Source organism: Balaenoptera ricei, chromosome 1 (genome assembly GCF_028023285.1).
Source record: "Balaenoptera ricei isolate mBalRic1 chromosome 1, mBalRic1.hap2, whole genome shotgun sequence".
Taxonomy (NCBI): domain Eukaryota; kingdom Metazoa; phylum Chordata; class Mammalia; order Artiodactyla; family Balaenopteridae; genus Balaenoptera; species Balaenoptera ricei.
The window spans coordinates 81,706,520-81,723,892 of NC_082639.1; the positions used below are offsets into that span (position 1 = coordinate 81,706,520).

Consider the following 17,373-nt stretch of genomic DNA (forward strand, 5'->3'; position numbering starts at 1 on the left):
GTCAAGGAGGTAAGCCTGGGAGAGTCCTGACTGAGAATTTTTCAAACCAGAGCTGCAAAAGTAAAGTCCCTTTGCCCTCTCATTATGAAGCTCTAAGGATTTGAGCCCAGAGATCCTGGCTATTCTCAGAAAACTAAAAATGAAATGGAGAGCATCCTGAAGATATACAATCCTTGGTTCCAGTCAATCCTGCCTTTCCTAAGCCTCTGTTGCTCTGATTTTTCTTTTTCTTTTTTTTTCCCCCCTTCTAAATCTTTTTGCCTTAATGCCTGGCCTAAGTTTTTTTTTTTTTTTTGAATTTTTGTATTTTATTTTATTTATTTTTTTATGCAGCAGGTTCTTATTAGTCATCCATTTCATACACATCAGTGTATACATGTCAATCCCAATCGCCCAATTCATCACACCCCCACCCCCACCCCCACCCCCCCGCGGCTTTCCGCCCTTGGTGTCTACACGTTTGTTCTCTACATCTGTGTCTCAATTTCTGCCCTGCAAACCAGTTCATCTATACCATTTTCCTAAGTTCCACATATATGCATTAATATATTTGTTTTTCTCTTTCTGACCTACTTCACTCTGTATTACAGTCTCTAGATCCATCCACGTCTCACAAATGACCCAATTTCGTTCCTTTTTATGGCTGAGTAATATTCCATTGTATATATGTACCACTTCTTTATCCATTCATCTGTCGATGGGCATTTAGGTTGCTTCCGTGACCTGGCTATTGTAAAGAGTGCTGCAATGAACATTGGGGTGCATGTGTCTTTTTGAATTACGGTTTTCTCTGGGTATATGCCCAGTAGTGGGATTGCTGGGTCATATGGTAATTCTATTTTTAGTTTTTTAAGGAAACTGCATACTGTTCTCCATAGTGGCTGTATCAATTTACATTCCCACCAACAGTGCAAGAGGGTTCCCTTTTCTCCACACTCTCTCCAGCATGTGTTTGTAGATTTTCTGATGATGCCCATTCTAATTGGTGTGAGGTGATCCCTCACTGTAGTTTTGATTTGCATTTCTCTAATAATTAGTGATGTTGAGCAGCTTTTCATATGCTTCTTGGCCATCTGTATGTCTTCTTTGGAGAAATGTCTATTTAGGTCTTCTGCCCATTTTTGGATTGGGTTGTTTGTTTTTTGAATATTGAGCTGCATGAGCTGTTTGTATATTTTGGAGATTAATCCTTTGTCTATTGATTCATTTGCAAATATTTTCTCCCATTTTGAGGGTTGTTTCTTCGTCTTGTTTATGGTTTTCTTTGCTGTGCAAAAGCTTTTAAGTTACATTAGGTCCCATTTATTTATTTTTGTTTTTATTTCCATTACTCTAGGAGGTGGATCAAAAAAGATCTTGCTGTGATTGATGTCAAAGAGTGTTCTTCCTATGTTTTCCTCTAAGAGTTTTATAGTGTCCAGACTTACATTTAGGTCTTGAATCCATTTTGAGTTTATTTTTGTGTCTGGTGTTAGGGAGTGTTCTAATTTCATTCTTTTACATGTAGCTGTCCAGTTTTCCCAGCATCACTTATTGAAGAGACTGTCTTTTCCTTTGTCATAGATTAGTTGACCATAAGTGCATGGGTTTATCTCTGGGCTTTCCATCCTATTTCATTGATCTATATTTCTGTTTTTGTGCCAATACCATATTGTCTTGATTACTGTAGCTTTGTAGTATAGTCTGAAGTCAGGGACTCTTTTTCCTCCAGCTTCGTGTTTTTCCCACAAGACCGCTTTGGCTATTCGAGGTCTTTTGTGCTTCCATACAAATTTTAAGATTTTTTGTTCTAGTTCTATAAAAAATGCCATTGGTAAATTGATAGGGATTGCATTGAATCTGTAGATTGCTTTACAGATAGTAAAGCAATATTGATTCTTCCAATCCAAGAACATGGTATATCTCTCCATCTGTTGGTATCATTTTTAATTTCTTTCATCAGTGTCTTATAGTTTTCTGCATATAGGTCTTTTGTCTTCCTAGGTAGGTTTATTCCTAGGTATTTTATTCTTTTTGTTGCAGTGGTAAATGGGAGTGTGTCCTTAATTTCACTTTCAGATTTTTCATCATTAGTGTATAGGAATACAAGAGATTTCTGTGCATTAATTTTGTATCCTGCTACTTTACCAAATTCATTGATTAGCTCTAGTAGTTTTCTGGTAGCATCTTTAGGATTCTCTATGTATAGTATCCTGTCATCTGCAAACAGTGACAGTTTTACTTCTTCTTTTCCAATTTGTATTCGTTTTATTTCTTTTTCTTCTCTGATTGCCATAGCTAGGACTTCCAAAACTATGTTGAATAATAGTGGTGAGAGTGGGCAACCTTGTCTCGTTCCTGATCTTAGAGGAAATGCTTTCAGTTTTTCACCATTGAGAATGATGTTTGCTGTGGGTTTGTCATATATGGCCTTTATTATGTTGAGGTACGTTCCCTCTATGCCCACTTTCTGGAGAGTTTTTATCATAAGTGGGTGTTGAATTTTGTCAAAAGCTTTTTCTCCATCTATTGAGATGATCATATGGTTTCTGTTCTTCAATTTGTTAATATGGTGTATCACATTGATTGATTTGCATATATTGAAGAATCCTTGCATCCCTGGGATAAATCCCACCTGATCGTGGTGTATGATAATTTTAATGTGTTGTTGGATTCTGTTGGCTAGTATCTTGTTGGGGATTTTTACATCTATATTCATCAGTGATACTGGTCTGTAATTTTCTTTTTTTGTAGTATCTTTGTCTGGTTTTGGTATCAGGGTGATGGTGGCCTCATAGAATGAGTTTGGGAGTGTTCCTCCCTCTGCAATTTTTTGGAAGAGTTTGAGAAGAATGGGGGTTAGCTCTTCTCTAAATGTTTGATAGAATTCACCTGTGAAGCCATCTGGTCCTGGACTTTTGTTTGTTGGAAGATTTTTAGTCACAGTTTCAATTTCATTACTTGTGATTGGTCTGTTCATATTTTCTATTTCTTCCTGGTTCAGTCTTGGAAGGTTATATGTTTCTAAGAATTTGTGCATTTCTTCCAGGTTGTCCGTTTTATTGGCATAGAGTTTCTTGTAGTAGTCTCTTAGGATGCTTTGTATTTCTGCGGTGTCTGTTGTAACTTCTCCTTTTTCATTTCTGATTTTATTGATTTAAGTCCTCTCCCTCTTTTTCTTGATGAGTCTGGCTAATGGTTTATCAATTTTGTTTATCTTCTCAAAGAACCAGCTTTTAGTTTTATTGATCTTTGCTATTGTTTTCTTTGTTTCTATTTCATTTATTTCTGCTCTGATCTTTATGATTTCTTTCCTTCTGCTAACTTTAGGTTTTGTTTGCTCTTCTTTCTCTAGTTCCTTTAGGTGTAAGGTTAGATTCTTTATTTGAGATTTTTCTTGTTTCTTGAGGTGAGATTGAATTGTTATAAACTTCCCGCTTAGAACCGCTTTTGCTGCATCCCATAGGTTTTGGATCGTCGTGTTTTCATTGTCATTTGTCTCTAGGTAGTTTTTGATTTCCTCTTTGATTTCTTCAGTGATCTCTTGGTTATTTAGTAATGTATTGTTTAGCCTCCATGTGTTTGTGTGTTTTACGTTTTTCTCCCTGTAATTGATTTCTAATCTCATAGCATTGTGGTCAGAAAAGATGCTTGATTTGATTTCAAGTTTCTTAAATTTACTGAGGCTTGATTTGTGACCCAAGATGTGATCTATCCTGGAGAATGTTCCATGCGCACTTGAGAAGAAAGTGTAATCTGCTGTTTTTGGATGGAATGTCCTATAAATATCAATTAAATCTATCTGGTCTATTGTGTCATTTAAAGCTTGTGTTCCCTTATTAATTTTCTATTTCAATGATCTGTCCATTGGTGTAAGTGAGGTGTTAAAGTCCCCCACTATTATTGTGTTATTCTCAATTTCATCTTTTATAACTGTTAGCAGTTGCCTTATGTATTGAGGTGCTCCTATGTTGGGTGCATATATATTTATAATTGTTATATCTTCTTCTTGGATTGATCCCTTGATCATTATGTAGTGTCCTTCCTGGTCTCTTGTAACATTCTTTATTTTAAAGTCTATTTTATCTGATATGAGTATTGCTACTCCAGCTTTCTTTTGATTTCCATTTGCATGGAATATCTTTTTCCATCCCCTGACTCTCAGTCTGTATGTGTCCCTAGGTCTGAAGTGGGTCTCTTGTAGACAGCATATAGATGGGTCTTGTTTTTGTATCCGTTCAACAAGCCTGTGTCTTTTGGTTGGAGCATTTAATCCATTCATGTTTAAGGTAATTATCAATATGTATGTTCCTATTTTCATTTTCTTAATTGTTTTGGGTTTGTTTTTGTAGGTCCTTTTCTTCTCTTGTGTTTCCCACTTAGAGAAGTTCCTTTAGCATTTGCTGTAGAGCTGGTTTGGTGGTGCTGAATTCTCTTAGCTTTTGCTTGTCTGTAAAACTTTTGATTTCTCCATCAAATCTGAATGAGATCCTTGCTGGGTAGAGCAATCTTGGTTGTACGTTCTTCCCTTTCATCACTTTAAATATATCATGCCACTCCCTTCTGGCTTGTAGAGTTTCTGCTGAGAAATTAGCTGTTAACCTTATGGGAGTTCCCTTGTATGTTATTTGTCATTTTTCCCTTGTTGCTTTCAATAATTTTTCTTTGTTTTTAATTTTTGCCAATTTGATTACTATGTGTCTCGGCGTGTTTCTCCTTGGGTTTATCGTGTATGGGACTCTGTGTGCTTCCTGGACTTGGATGGCTATTTCCTTTCCCATGTTAGGGAAGTTTTCAACTATAATCTCTTCAAATATTTTCTCGGGTCCTTTCTCTCTCTCTTCTCCTTCTGGGACCCCTATAATGTGAATGTTGTTGCGTTTAATGTTGTCCCAGAGGTCTCTTAGGCTGTCTTCATTTCTTTTCATTCTTTTTTCTTTATTCTGTTCTGCAGCAGTGAATTCCACTATTCTGTCTTCCAGGTCACTTATCTGTTCTTCTGCCTCAGTTATTCTGCTATTGATTCCTTCTAGTGTAGTTTTCATTTCAGTTATTGTATTGTTCATCTCTGTTTGTTTGTTCTTTAATTCTTCTAGATCTTTGTTGAACATTTCTTACATCTTCTCAATCTTTGCCTCCATTCTTTTTCCAAGGTCCTGGATCATCTTCACTATCATTATTCTGAATTCTTTTTCTGGAAGGTTGCCTATCTCCACTTCATTTAGTTGTTTTTCTGGGGTTTTATCTTGTTCTTTCATCTGTACATAACCCTCTGCCTTTTCATCATGTCTATCTTTCTGTGAATGTGGTTTTTGTTCCACAGGCTGCAGGATTGTAGTTCTTCTTGTTTCTGCTCTCTGCCCTCTGGTGGATGAGGCTATCTAAGAGGCTTGTGCAAGTTTCCTGATGGGAGGGACTGGTGGTGGGTAGAGCTGGCTGTTGCTCTGGTGAGCAGAGCTCAGTAAAACTTTAATCTGCTTGTCTGCTGATGGGTGGGGCTGGGTTCCCTCCCTGTTGGTTGTTTGGCCTGAGGCGACCCAACACTGGAGCCTACCCGGGCTCTTTGGTGGGGCTAGTGGCAGACTCTGAGAGGGCTCACTCCAAGGAGTACTTCCCAGAACTTCTGCTGCCAATGTCCTTGTCCTCATGGTGAGACACAGCCACCCCCTGCCTCTGCAGGAGACCCTCCAACACTAGCAGGTAGGTCTGGTTCAATCTCTATGGGGTGACTGCTTCTTCCTCTGGGTCCCGATGCGCATACTACTTTGTGTGTGCCCTCCAAGAGTGGAGTCTCTGTTTCCCCCAGTCCTGTCGAAGTCCTGCAATCAAATCCCACTAGCCTTCAAAGTCTGATTCTCTAGGAATTCCTCCTCCCGTTGCCGGACCCCCAGGTTTGGAGGCCTGACGTGGGGCTCAGAACTTTCACTCCAGTGGGTGTACTTCTGTGGTATAAGTGTTCTCCAGTTCGTGAGTCACCCACCCAGCAGTTATGGGATTTGATTTTATTGTGATTGCGCCCCTCCTACCGTCTCATTGTGGCTTCTTCTTTGTCTTTGGATGTGGGGTATCTTTTTTGGTGAGTTCCAATGTCTTTCTGTAAATGATTGTCGCTCTGATTTTTCTTTAATGCTGTGACCTCACCAAGAACCTCCAAGTGACTCATTCGTCATCAAGTATTTTCTGAACATTTACATATATATACTGCTTATATATAATATACTACTTATTATACAGGTTATTATTCTAGGCACTGTTCTAGGTACTGGGGATAGATACACGTGGTAGCCATCCTCTAATTTGGCCCCCAGTAGTCCTTGCTGCCTGTTCTTCATGTCCTTGTGTAGTCCCTCCCACAATGAGTAAGGGCTGGACTGTGTGACCTATAAAATACAGCAAAAACGATAGAGTATAACCTCTGAGACTAAGTCATTAGGACACTGTAGTTTTTCCCTGTTCTCTTAGATTGCATGCTTTGGGGGAAGCCAGCTGCTATGTGTGAGCAGCTCTATTAAGAACAAATATAGGATTTCCCTGATGGTCCAGTGGGTAAGACTCTGTGCTCCCATTGCAGGGGGTCCAGGTTCGATCCCTGGTCGGGGAACTAGATCCCGCATGCATGCTGCAACTAAGACCCAGATCAGCCAAAATAAATAAATAAATAAATATTTTTTAAAAATGGGGAAATGTTTATGACATTGGTTTTGTTAAATACGGCACCAAAAACACAGGCAACAAAAGAAAAAATACATAAATTGGATTTCATCAAAATTAAAAATGTGTCTGGACTTCCCTACTGGCACAGCGGTTAGGAGTCTGCCTGCCAATGCAGGGCACACGGGTTCAAGCCCTGGTCTGAGAGGATTCCACATGCCACAGAGCAGCTGGGCCCGTGTGCCACAACTGCTAAGCCTGCGCTCTGGAGTCCGTGAGCCACAACTACTGAGGCCCGTGCACCTAGAGCCCATGGTCTTCAACAAGAGGAGCCACTGCAATGAGAAGCACATGCACCACAAGGAAGAGTAGCCCCTGCTCGCTGCAACTAGAGAAAAGTCCACGCATAGCAACGAAGACCCAATGCAGCTAAAAATAAATAAATAAATAAATGTATTTAAAAAAATGTGTCTGCATCAAAGGACACTATCAAAAGAGTTAAAAAATAACTCATGGAATGGGAGAAAATATTTTCAAATCATATATTTGATAAGGAATAATATCTAAACTATATAAAGAATTGCTACAATTTAACAACAAAAAACAAATGAGCCAATTAAAAAATGGGAAAAGAACTTGATCAGACATTTCACCAAAAAAGATATACAATAGCACACGAAAGGATGTATAATATTATTAGTCATTAGGAAAACACAGGTGAAAACCACAATGAAATACCACTTCACACTCACTGTGATGGCTATCAAGAAAAAAACAGAAAATACAAATGTTGCTGAGGACATTGGAGAAATTGGAACCCTTATACATTGCTGAAATGTATACTGATGCAGCCACTGTGGAAAACAGTTGGCAGTTCCTCAGAAAGTTAAATAGAATCACCATATGACCCTGCAATTCTACATCAAGCTATTTAAAGGAATTCAAAACAGGAATTCAAACATATACACCAATGTTCATAGCAGCACTATCTATAATAGCCAAAAAGGGAAACAACCCAAGTGTCTATCAACAAATGAATGGATAAACTATATATGGTATATCCATACAATGGAATATTATTCAGCTGTAAAAGGAAATGAAGTTCTGATACATACTACAAGATGGATAAAGCTTGAAAATATTATGCTAAGTGAAATAAGCCAAATACAAAAAGAACAAATATTGTTTGATTCCACTTGTATGAGGTATCTAGGTACTCACAGAGACAGAAAGTAGAATAGAGGTTACTAGTGTCCAGGGGAGGGGGACATGGGGAGTTAGTGCTAAATGAGTACAGAGTTTCTTTATTTTTTTAAAAATAATGTACACATACTTCCTTTCTTTCTTTTTTTGATTTGATTTTGTTTATTTATTTACTTATTTAGCTTCATTGGGTCTTCTTTGCTGTACGTGGGCTTCCTCTAGTTGCGGTGAGCGGGGGCTGCTCTTTGTTGTGGTGCATGGGCTTTTCATTGCAGTGGCTTCTCTTGTTGCGGAGCACAGGCTCTAGGCGCACGGGCTTCAGTAGTTGTGGCATACAGGCCCTAGAGTGCGTGGGCTTCAGTAGTTGTGGCACGTGGGCTCAGTAGTTGTGGCACGCAGGCTCTAGAGTGCGTGGGCTTCAGTAGTTGTGGCGTGCGGGCTCAGTAGTTGTGGCACACAGGCTTAGCTGCTCCATGGGATGTTGGGATCTTCCCAGACCAGGGTTCAAACCCGTGTCCCCTTCATTGGCAGGTGGATTCTTAACCACTGTGCCACCAGGGAAGTCCCAGGTACACAGTTTCTGATTGGGGTGATGAAAATGTTTTGAAACTACGTACATAGTGGTGATGGTTATACAATATTGTGAATGTACTTAATGCCACTGAATTACAGATCTAAGAACAATTGAAATAGTAAACTTCATGGTATGTATAGTTTTCCACAATAGAAAAAGAAAAGAAAGCCTCCTAAGAATGAGAAAGAGAATCTTGATTTGACTTAGTTGAAATAATAAATTGAACACATAAATAACCACCCCCCAAAATATATAGTATATGAGATGGTGTAAGTATATGGAGAAAACAAACAGAAGTGAAGAAGGAGTGTGGGGGAGGGTTATTACAATTTTAAATAGAATAGGCAAGGAAGACCTCACAAATAAGGTGGTAAGAGAGCAAGAGGTCTGGCAAAGAGCATTTCAGGCAGAGAGAAAAGCAAGTACAAAGGCTCTGAAGCAGGAATGTGCCTGGTATATCCAAGGAACAGCAAGGAGGCTGTGGTGTAGTTAGAAAGGCCAGAGCAATATAGAAGATGCTAGGATAATAAATCAAAGAGAAAATGGAACCAGAATACATAGGGGACCCTACCATCTTTAGGACTTTGGCTTTTACTCTAAGTGGGATGGATAAGCAGAGTGACATGATCTGATCCATGTTTTACATTTAAAAGCATCAGCTGGCTTCTGTGCAGTGAATTGACCCTAAGGAAGGGTAGAAACGGGGAGACGAGTCAGAAGCTATTGAGAAAAGTGACTGCTTGGACCAGAGTAGGAAGTGCAAGAAGGTGAGGAGTGATCAACGTGGATGTATTTTCAGTCAACATGATTTGTCTTTAGATTGGCTATGGGATAAAAGAGAGAGAAATCAAAGATGACTCCAAGATTTGGGGGCCGGGCAACAGAAGGATGGAGTTGCCATTTACAAGACAGGGAAGACTGAAGGAGGAGCAGGGTGAGCGGTGGTGTGGAACAAGTTAGAGTCTGGTTTTTGTCATGTGCAGTCAAGAGTCCTGACTAATACTGAGGTAGTCCGAAAAGTTTCCACAAAGTAAGTGATATTTGAGGCAGATCTTAGTGAACAAAAGTTCTGTTCTGTTAGGTAACTGAAGAGGTTGTAGATGTATTTAGTCAATGCTTATTGAATTCACTTTCTTTGAAATCTCATCTATTGGGCTGTATTCTATATGTGCATATTATTGTATATGCTGTATCATCAGGCTTTTGCTGAGTTATGCAGTAACAAAATCCTCCAAATCTTGCATAACAAAAGTCCCCCAAATTTTGGCAGCTTACACCAACAGAGATTTATTTTCCACTTACGTTTCCTTCCATGGCAGGCTCTACTCCACACCAGCTTCATTTTATCTTTTAGATGGTGACATGTAATACTTGGAGAATTGTTGTATGGCATCACTATGTTCACTCATTCTTTCAATCAGCAGATGTTTATTCAACACCTGTTTCACGCCAGGCAAGGTTAAGTACTAGGAATACAATAATGAACAAAATAGACAAAACCCCTGATATTTTGGAACACATACTGAAAATGAGCAATTAAACATGTACAAAATAACTATAATAATAAATATTGTATTCACAAATAAAAGCTGTAAAAGCTGTAAGTACCTCATTTAAATTAGACCAATATAAAAATAATTAGAACTGGGAATTCCCCAGTGATCCAGTGGTTGGGACTCCATGCTTTCACTGCCCAGGGCCAGGGTTCAATCCCTGGTCAGGGAACTAAGATCCCACAAGCTGTGAGGCCAAAAAAATTTTTTTTTAATTTTAAAGATAATAATAAAAATTAGAACTAAAATCTATTCAATTTGTAAACTTTACTTATTTATTGTTGCCCAGAAAGCTGAAAGTGGTTTCCCTGCCCCAATACTACTCATTCTGTAAAAACTGGGGAGGATGAAAAAGAACATTTTATCTTTGTTTGTAATTAAGTATAAGTTATGGGCAACACAATTTACTAGTCTTGGATCCTAACTTGTGCTCATTTCAGCATTTAAGATTTTTTTCTTTTATTGAAATATAGTTGATTTGCAATATTATGTTAGTTTCAGGTATACAGCAAAGTGATTCAATTATATATACACATTTTTTTTCAGATTGTTTTACATTATAGGTTATTACAAGATGTTGGCTATAGTTCCCTGTGCTACACAATAAATCCTTATTTACTGTTGCTTATCTATTTTATGTATAGTAGTTTGTATTTGTTAATCCCATATTCCTAATTTATCCCTCTCGCCCTGCCTTTCCCCTTTGGTAAACATAAGTTTGTTTTCTATGTCTGTGAGCCTGTTTCTGTTTCATATATAGATTCATTTGTATTATTTTTTAGATTCCACATATGTGATGTCATATAACATTTATCTTTCTCTGTCTGACTTACTTCACTTAGTACGGTATTCTCTAGGTCCATCCATGTTGCTGCAAATGGCAATATTTCTTTTTTTTATAGCTGAGTTCAACTTTTAAGACTTTAATCTCTTGATGTAGACCTGAAACAATGGTACAGAATTCTATTTTCTCCATCATATCAGCTTTTAAAGGGCTTAACTCCTGTTTAGTTATGATCCATAAAGTTTTTGTAATAATTAAGTATACTTAAGTATAAAAAAGGCAAAACTGTAGCTTTGTGAGTCTCAAGTAACATCTAATTCAAGTCACAATTAACATCCAGCAATAAGAAAAACACAATGTAATTCACTTCTATTGTATATTTTGCCTGAATGACAATCAGGTCTGATTTATTACCATCTATATGTAGCCAAGAAATTATCAATCATTTGTAAAACTATCACCTATGACTCCATGAGCTCTATCCACTTATTTTTTAAATATAACTATTCACTCTAGATTTTTATCTTAGATCTTCCCAAATCTGTACCACAAGGAAAACTCCTAATCTATCCAAAGCTGAAAACATTGTAGTGAAACAGAATAGTGTCAAAGAAAACATCTCAGTAGCAGCCAGAGAGAAATGAATGGCAATTAGATAAACAGCAAATTTAAAAGCAAATAATTTAGAAGGCAGAGAAATGAGGTCATTAAAAATGCTAAGAGAAAATAATTGTTAATGAAGAACTGTGCACCCATTCAAGAAGAATGGTGAAATGAAGATCTTTTTGGATAAATAGGAACGGAGAATGTTTACCACAGGAGACTTGCACTAACAGAATTTTGAAAGGGAACACTTTGGAACAATGCTTCTCAAACTTTAATATGCATACAAATCACCAAGGGATTGTATTAAATGCAGATACTGATTCAGTAGCTCTTGAGGAGGAGCCTAAGAGTCTGCATTTCTCATAATTGCCCAGGTGATGCCAATGTTGCCGGTCTCAGACCAGGAACAGGAAAAGAAAGAAGGAAAATAATCCTAGCTAAAAGGTGGGAGATGAACTACTCAGCAAAGATATAGGTAAGCAGGTAGTCAAATCTAAACAAATATCTGTATAACAATAAATATTGCTAATTTGAAAGATTAAAGAAAAGGATAAAACAAAAAACTGGAAAAAATAGCATTTAGGTTGGTAAGGTGATGACCAAAGTTAAAGAGTTCAAAGGCCCTTATATTGTTTCGGAGGGAAGAATTAACTTGGGATATTGTTACGAATGCTTCAAGGGTGACCACTAAAAGAACAATAAAATATGCAATTTTCAAGTCAGTAGAGGGGAGAAAATGGAATATGATAGCATACTAGATAACAATAATTTTTTTTTTTTAAATTTATTTATTTATTTATGGCTGTGTTGGGTCGTCGTTTCTGTGCGAGGGCTTTCTCTAATTGTGGCAAGTGGGGGCCACTCTTCATCACCGTGCGCGGGCCTCTCACTATCGCGGCCTCTCTTGTTGCGGAGCACAGGCTTCAGACGCGCAGGCTCAGTAATTGTGGCGCACGGGCTTAGTTGCTCCGCGGCATGTGGGATCTTCCCAGACCAGGGCTCGAACCCGTGTACCCTGCATTGGCAGGCAGATTCTCAACCACTGTGCCACGAGGGAAGCCCGATAACAATAATTTTTAAACCTTAATATGAAAAAACAAAAGGCCATGAAGAGAAAAACAGGAAAAAAGAAAAAGAAAAAATAGAAAGTGGAAACAAGTAGAAATGTTAGTAATTTAATAAATGTAAATGGATTGAACTAGCCTGTTAAAGTAGATTGGATTAAAAAATAAATAAAACCCAACTATTTACAAGAGACATACCTAAAACATAAGAATATAGAAAGGTTTAAAGAGATAGAAAAAAGACAAATCATCAGTGTCTGTAACCTGGTGATGATATACCATAGTTTTGCAAAGTGTTAGGAGAAACTGGACAAACTGTACAAGAAATTGCCCTGTATTATTTCTTACAACTGTGTATAAATGTACAATTATCTTAATAGAATTTCAACTAGAAAAAGAAGTCAGGCAAATATCAACTAAAAGACAGCTGTGGTAAAATCTCAAACTTTAGTGTGCATCAGAAGCACCTGGAGAGTTTGTTAAAACAGATTGCTGTGTTCCATCCCCAGTTTCTAATTCGGTAGGTTAAGGATGAGACCAATTTATAGCAGGTTCCCAGGTAGTGTTGATGCTAGTGGTTGGAAGACCACAGTTTGTGGAACCTTGATATGATGTAATGAACCTCTAAGTACTAACCCATTTAGGCAAATTTTTTTTTTTTTTTTGCCCACACTGCGCGGCTTGCAGGGGCCACCGCAGTGAAAGCACTGGGTCCTAACCACTGGATCACCAGGGAATTCCCCATTTTGGGAATCTTGTTTAAGATATCTCTGCAATTTTTTTCTGAGGGAGTAAGAGGAACTGGAGTATCTTAAAACAAAATTTTTTTAAACTTTGTATTGTGTGCAATTTTAAAAAAATATATTTATTTATTTTAGGCTGCATCGGGTCTTAGTTGCAGCATGTGGGCTCTCTAGTTGTGGCCCGAATGCTCAGTAGTTGCGGCAGAGGCTTAGTTTGCCCTGCGGCATGTGGGATCTTAGTTCCCCAACCAAGGATGGAACTCGCATCCCCTGCGTTGGAAGGTGGATTCTTAACCACTGGACTACCAGGAAAGCCCCTAAAGCAAATTCTTACAGCAAATCATTTCATCTGTAAACATTGTTTTAAACATTCTTAAAAAATCTTAACCTTGGCGGTCCAGTGGTTAAGACTCTGCACTTGCACTGCAGGGGGTGCAGGTTCCATCCCTGGTCAGGGAACTAAGATCCCACATGCCTCAAGGCGCCACCAAAAAAATAAATTAAATTTTTTAAAAAAGTAATTAACCTTGATTTATTATGGAAGAATAGAAACCTGTCTCCAATAATTTGAGAATACTCATTTGTCTCAAGCACACACTGAACATTTCTAAAAATTGACATGGGACATTTCTAAACATTGACCACTTTTCAGACAATAAAGCAAGTCTCAACAAATTTCAAGCAATTGGTATCATATAGAATATTTTCTCTGACCAAAATGCAACTAAATTAGGAGTCACTAGCAAAAACTTTATCTATTTACCTTTCTATCTTAAACATAAGAAGATAGATAAATCAATTTTAATCCCCGAGATCTCAATATTTGAAAATACACTTCTAAATAACTTCTGTTTTCCTGCAATAACTCTACACTATGGAAATGTATGAACCCCTAACCCTGTGCCATATAGGTGTACTGAACTGCAGAGTAAAATACACTTATTGCTTGGGTTGCAGTGAAAAAAAGCCTGAAAGCTATTGGCCTAGAAAAACCCTTACACATGTATATTAGTTTCAAGAAAGTTCATAGCAGCATTGCTAGTAATAGAAAAAATTAAAAACAAACCAAATATCCATTGACAGGTGAATGTGTATGGAATATTAACACAATGGGATATTATGTAACAGTGAACATGAATGAACTACAGCTCCACACAACTGTGTAGATGAACCTTAGAAACATAATATTGAGTTGCAAAAGCACCTTGCAGAAAGTCTCATAAGATGTGATACTATTTTTAGGAAGTTCTAAAAAGAACTAAATAATACATTGTTTAAGAAAGTATACATACCCAACAAAACTATTAAAATAGATAAGAAAATGGCAACGACATCAGGTTAGTGGTTTTCTCTTCTGGGGAGAGAGGTAGGGGAATAGGAGAGGAAAGGGGTAGCCTAGGTACATGAAAAGGTATTGGTGATGTATAGGGACCAGGTAAATTTCTGGGTTGTTCAAGGCCATCTATTTTGTTGCTGAGTTTCATTACACACAGATATCCTTTTTTTGAGGAAATATTGCATACCAAAACAATTTTAAAGAGGAAAACTCCGATTTAGTAAACAAGAAGTAATACTATTAAAATTCTATTTGTAGGGAACAAAATATTCAGTGAATTTTTATTCTACGTCAGAGAAAATTCTGGAGCCTAAGTACTCAAGGACTGGGATCCTCAAGCCTTCAGACTTTCCCATTGTCCTTCCCCAGGAGGATGACTGTGGCTCTCAGTCATTCAGAGCCTGGGAAATATAAACAGGTCCCGTCCTGGACAATGCAAGCAAGTTGGCATAGTTTTTGTTGACCAGGCCTTCTTTTCTCCCACTCCTAAAGAATCGTTTCACATCTGCATGTCTCTCATTATTTCCAAAGCGTTCTGATGCTTAGGGTGGGAAAAGAATGTTTTAGAGTTTTTTTGGGTAAATCTCTCTGCATCCCTCCAGCCATGTATCCTTCTTTTTTAAAAATCTGATTACAGAAATATATTAATTGTATAAAATGTGATTACAGAGATTAAAATCACTTGTAATCTCATCACCGAATGATAATCACCCTTGACTTTTTTGGTCTCTTTCCTTTCTGTCTCATTTCTGAGTAAATGAATACCTATAGTTGGTTAATTTATAAAAATGGGATCATAGTCACTGATACGTGGAAAGCTGTAAGATTGAACTGAGTGAGTATAGATGAAAAAGAGAAGAGGCTCAAAGACTGAGTCTTAGCTAGGGCACAATTAGAAAGGTTGAAGAGAAGAGGAACTAACCAAAGAGACTGAGAAAGAGCAGCCAGTGAAGTGGAAGGGAAACCAGGAGAGTGTATAGTGTCTGGGAAGCCAAGAGAAAAAAAGTATTTCAAGAATACTGAGTCAGTTGCTATTGATGGGTAAAGAGAAATGACCATTGGATTTAGCAAAATGGAAATGATTGGTGACCATGAGATGTTTCCATGGAACAGTGTAGGCAGAAGCCTGACTGGAGTGGGACCAAGAAAAAAATAAGAGGAAAGAAAATGGAATCAGAGAAACAGACAAACCTTTAAAAGAGCTTTGCTGTAAAGGAAAGGTGAAGAATGGAGGAGTAGTTGTAAGAAAGTGTTTTTTGTTTGTTTTTAAAGTGAGATAAATAACATCTTGTTTGGATGCTAATGGGAAAGATCTATCAGAAAGGGGAAATTGAGGGTGCAGGAGAGAAGGGAGAGAATTACTGGAACAATATCACAGAGTAAGGTGCTGGCGTGGAAGAGTTAGCCTCAGAAGGAATCATGGGCAATTCATCCATTGTTACAAGAGAAAAGGCAGGGTATCTGTACACAAAAGTGTTTAGGTGGGTAGAGATGCTGGGAATTTGTGGACATACTTTTCTGATTGTGCTTATAATTTCTCAGTGAAACAAGAGGAGAAGTCATCTGAGAGTGAGGGTGGAGACAGTACTGGCAATTTCAGAAGCTAAGAGAATGCTTGCTTTGGCAGCACATATACTAAAATTGGAACAATACAGAGAGGATTAGCATAGCCCCTGTGCAAGGATTATATGCAAATTTGTGAAGCATTCATTAAAAAGGGGAAGGAGAAGAAGAAGAAGAAGAAGAAGAAGAAGAGGAAGAGGAAGAGGAAGAGGAGGAGGAGGAGGAGGAGGAGGAGGAGGGGGAGGGGGAGGGGGAGGGGGAGGAGAAGAAGAAGAAGAAGGAGAAGGAGAAGGAGAAGGAGAAGGAGAAGGAGAAGGAGAAGAAGAAGAAGAAGAAGAAGAAGAAGAAGAAGAAGAGGAAGAAGAAGAAGGAGAGGAAGAAGAGGAAGATGTAGCTAATAGGAAAGTATGAAATAGTTGTCTAGGAGAGTGAAAAAATAAATTCACTACAGAAATATAATATGATTGCCAGGCATCATCAATGGCCCACTTGAAGTACATAGTCACAAATTTAAAATGAGAGCAGTCAGCATGGTTGTGCTTTTACCCCAAACACATTGAGCCACCTGGATGTAGACACAGAGTAGGCAGAGATACAAATGAGATCAAAACTCAGATTTTGGTCAAATGAACAACATTTTCTCTATGATTTTACAGCTTCATTCTTCCTCAAATTATTTCTTTCATGGAAAATAGGATGAAACATATTTCTACCAATACAAAACTTCATCAATATCTACTCAATACTTGCCTCTTCATTCTGGTCTTTCAGTTTCATGGTCATCAGTTTCACTGTCTACCCATTCTGACCCTTCAATTTGATTCCTCAGGTGAGTCATCCAAGATTTTATCAACAGTTTTCACACATTGATTAATTTCTCCTTCCTTATCACTTCCTTTTGGGCTTTTTGGCTTAGTGAATTCTTGAGTATCCTAAGGATAACATCTTTCCATGTTTAATCTTGTCCACAGACCCTTTTTCCCTACCCTTGAGTAGGAGCTGGGAAACATATGAACACCTGATGGGACGTAATTTGTTCCTAACTCAGCTCAAACTTTTTCAGAATTAGTTTGTCCAAAACAATGACATAATTTCCAATAAATATCCACTGATATTGTAATGATCTTGATCTATCTTTGGAAACACTTTTTACATGGGAAGAAAGTTTTATAGAATTTTAATTAGAAAATATAGATATTACTGTTTTATGTACTCAGGTTTAAATCAGAGGAAGCTCATTATTAATCATGATCTGATAAAACTGGAATTTCAGAAAGGTGAAACAATGGAAGTAGGGGGAATAGATGGAAGTAGAAA

The 17,373-nt window shown here is 37.8% G+C and overlaps 1 non-coding gene across 1 annotated transcript; it reads left to right on the forward strand.

Annotated features, from left to right (window-relative positions):
- Window positions 1-16,108: 16,108 nt before the first annotated feature.
- LOC132354607 (U6 spliceosomal RNA) lies at window positions 16,109-16,211 on the forward strand. Its single transcript, XR_009499346.1, has one exon. It is a non-coding gene; the product is annotated as a U6 spliceosomal RNA (small nuclear RNA).
- The last annotated feature ends 1,162 nt before the right edge of the window (window positions 16,212-17,373 follow it).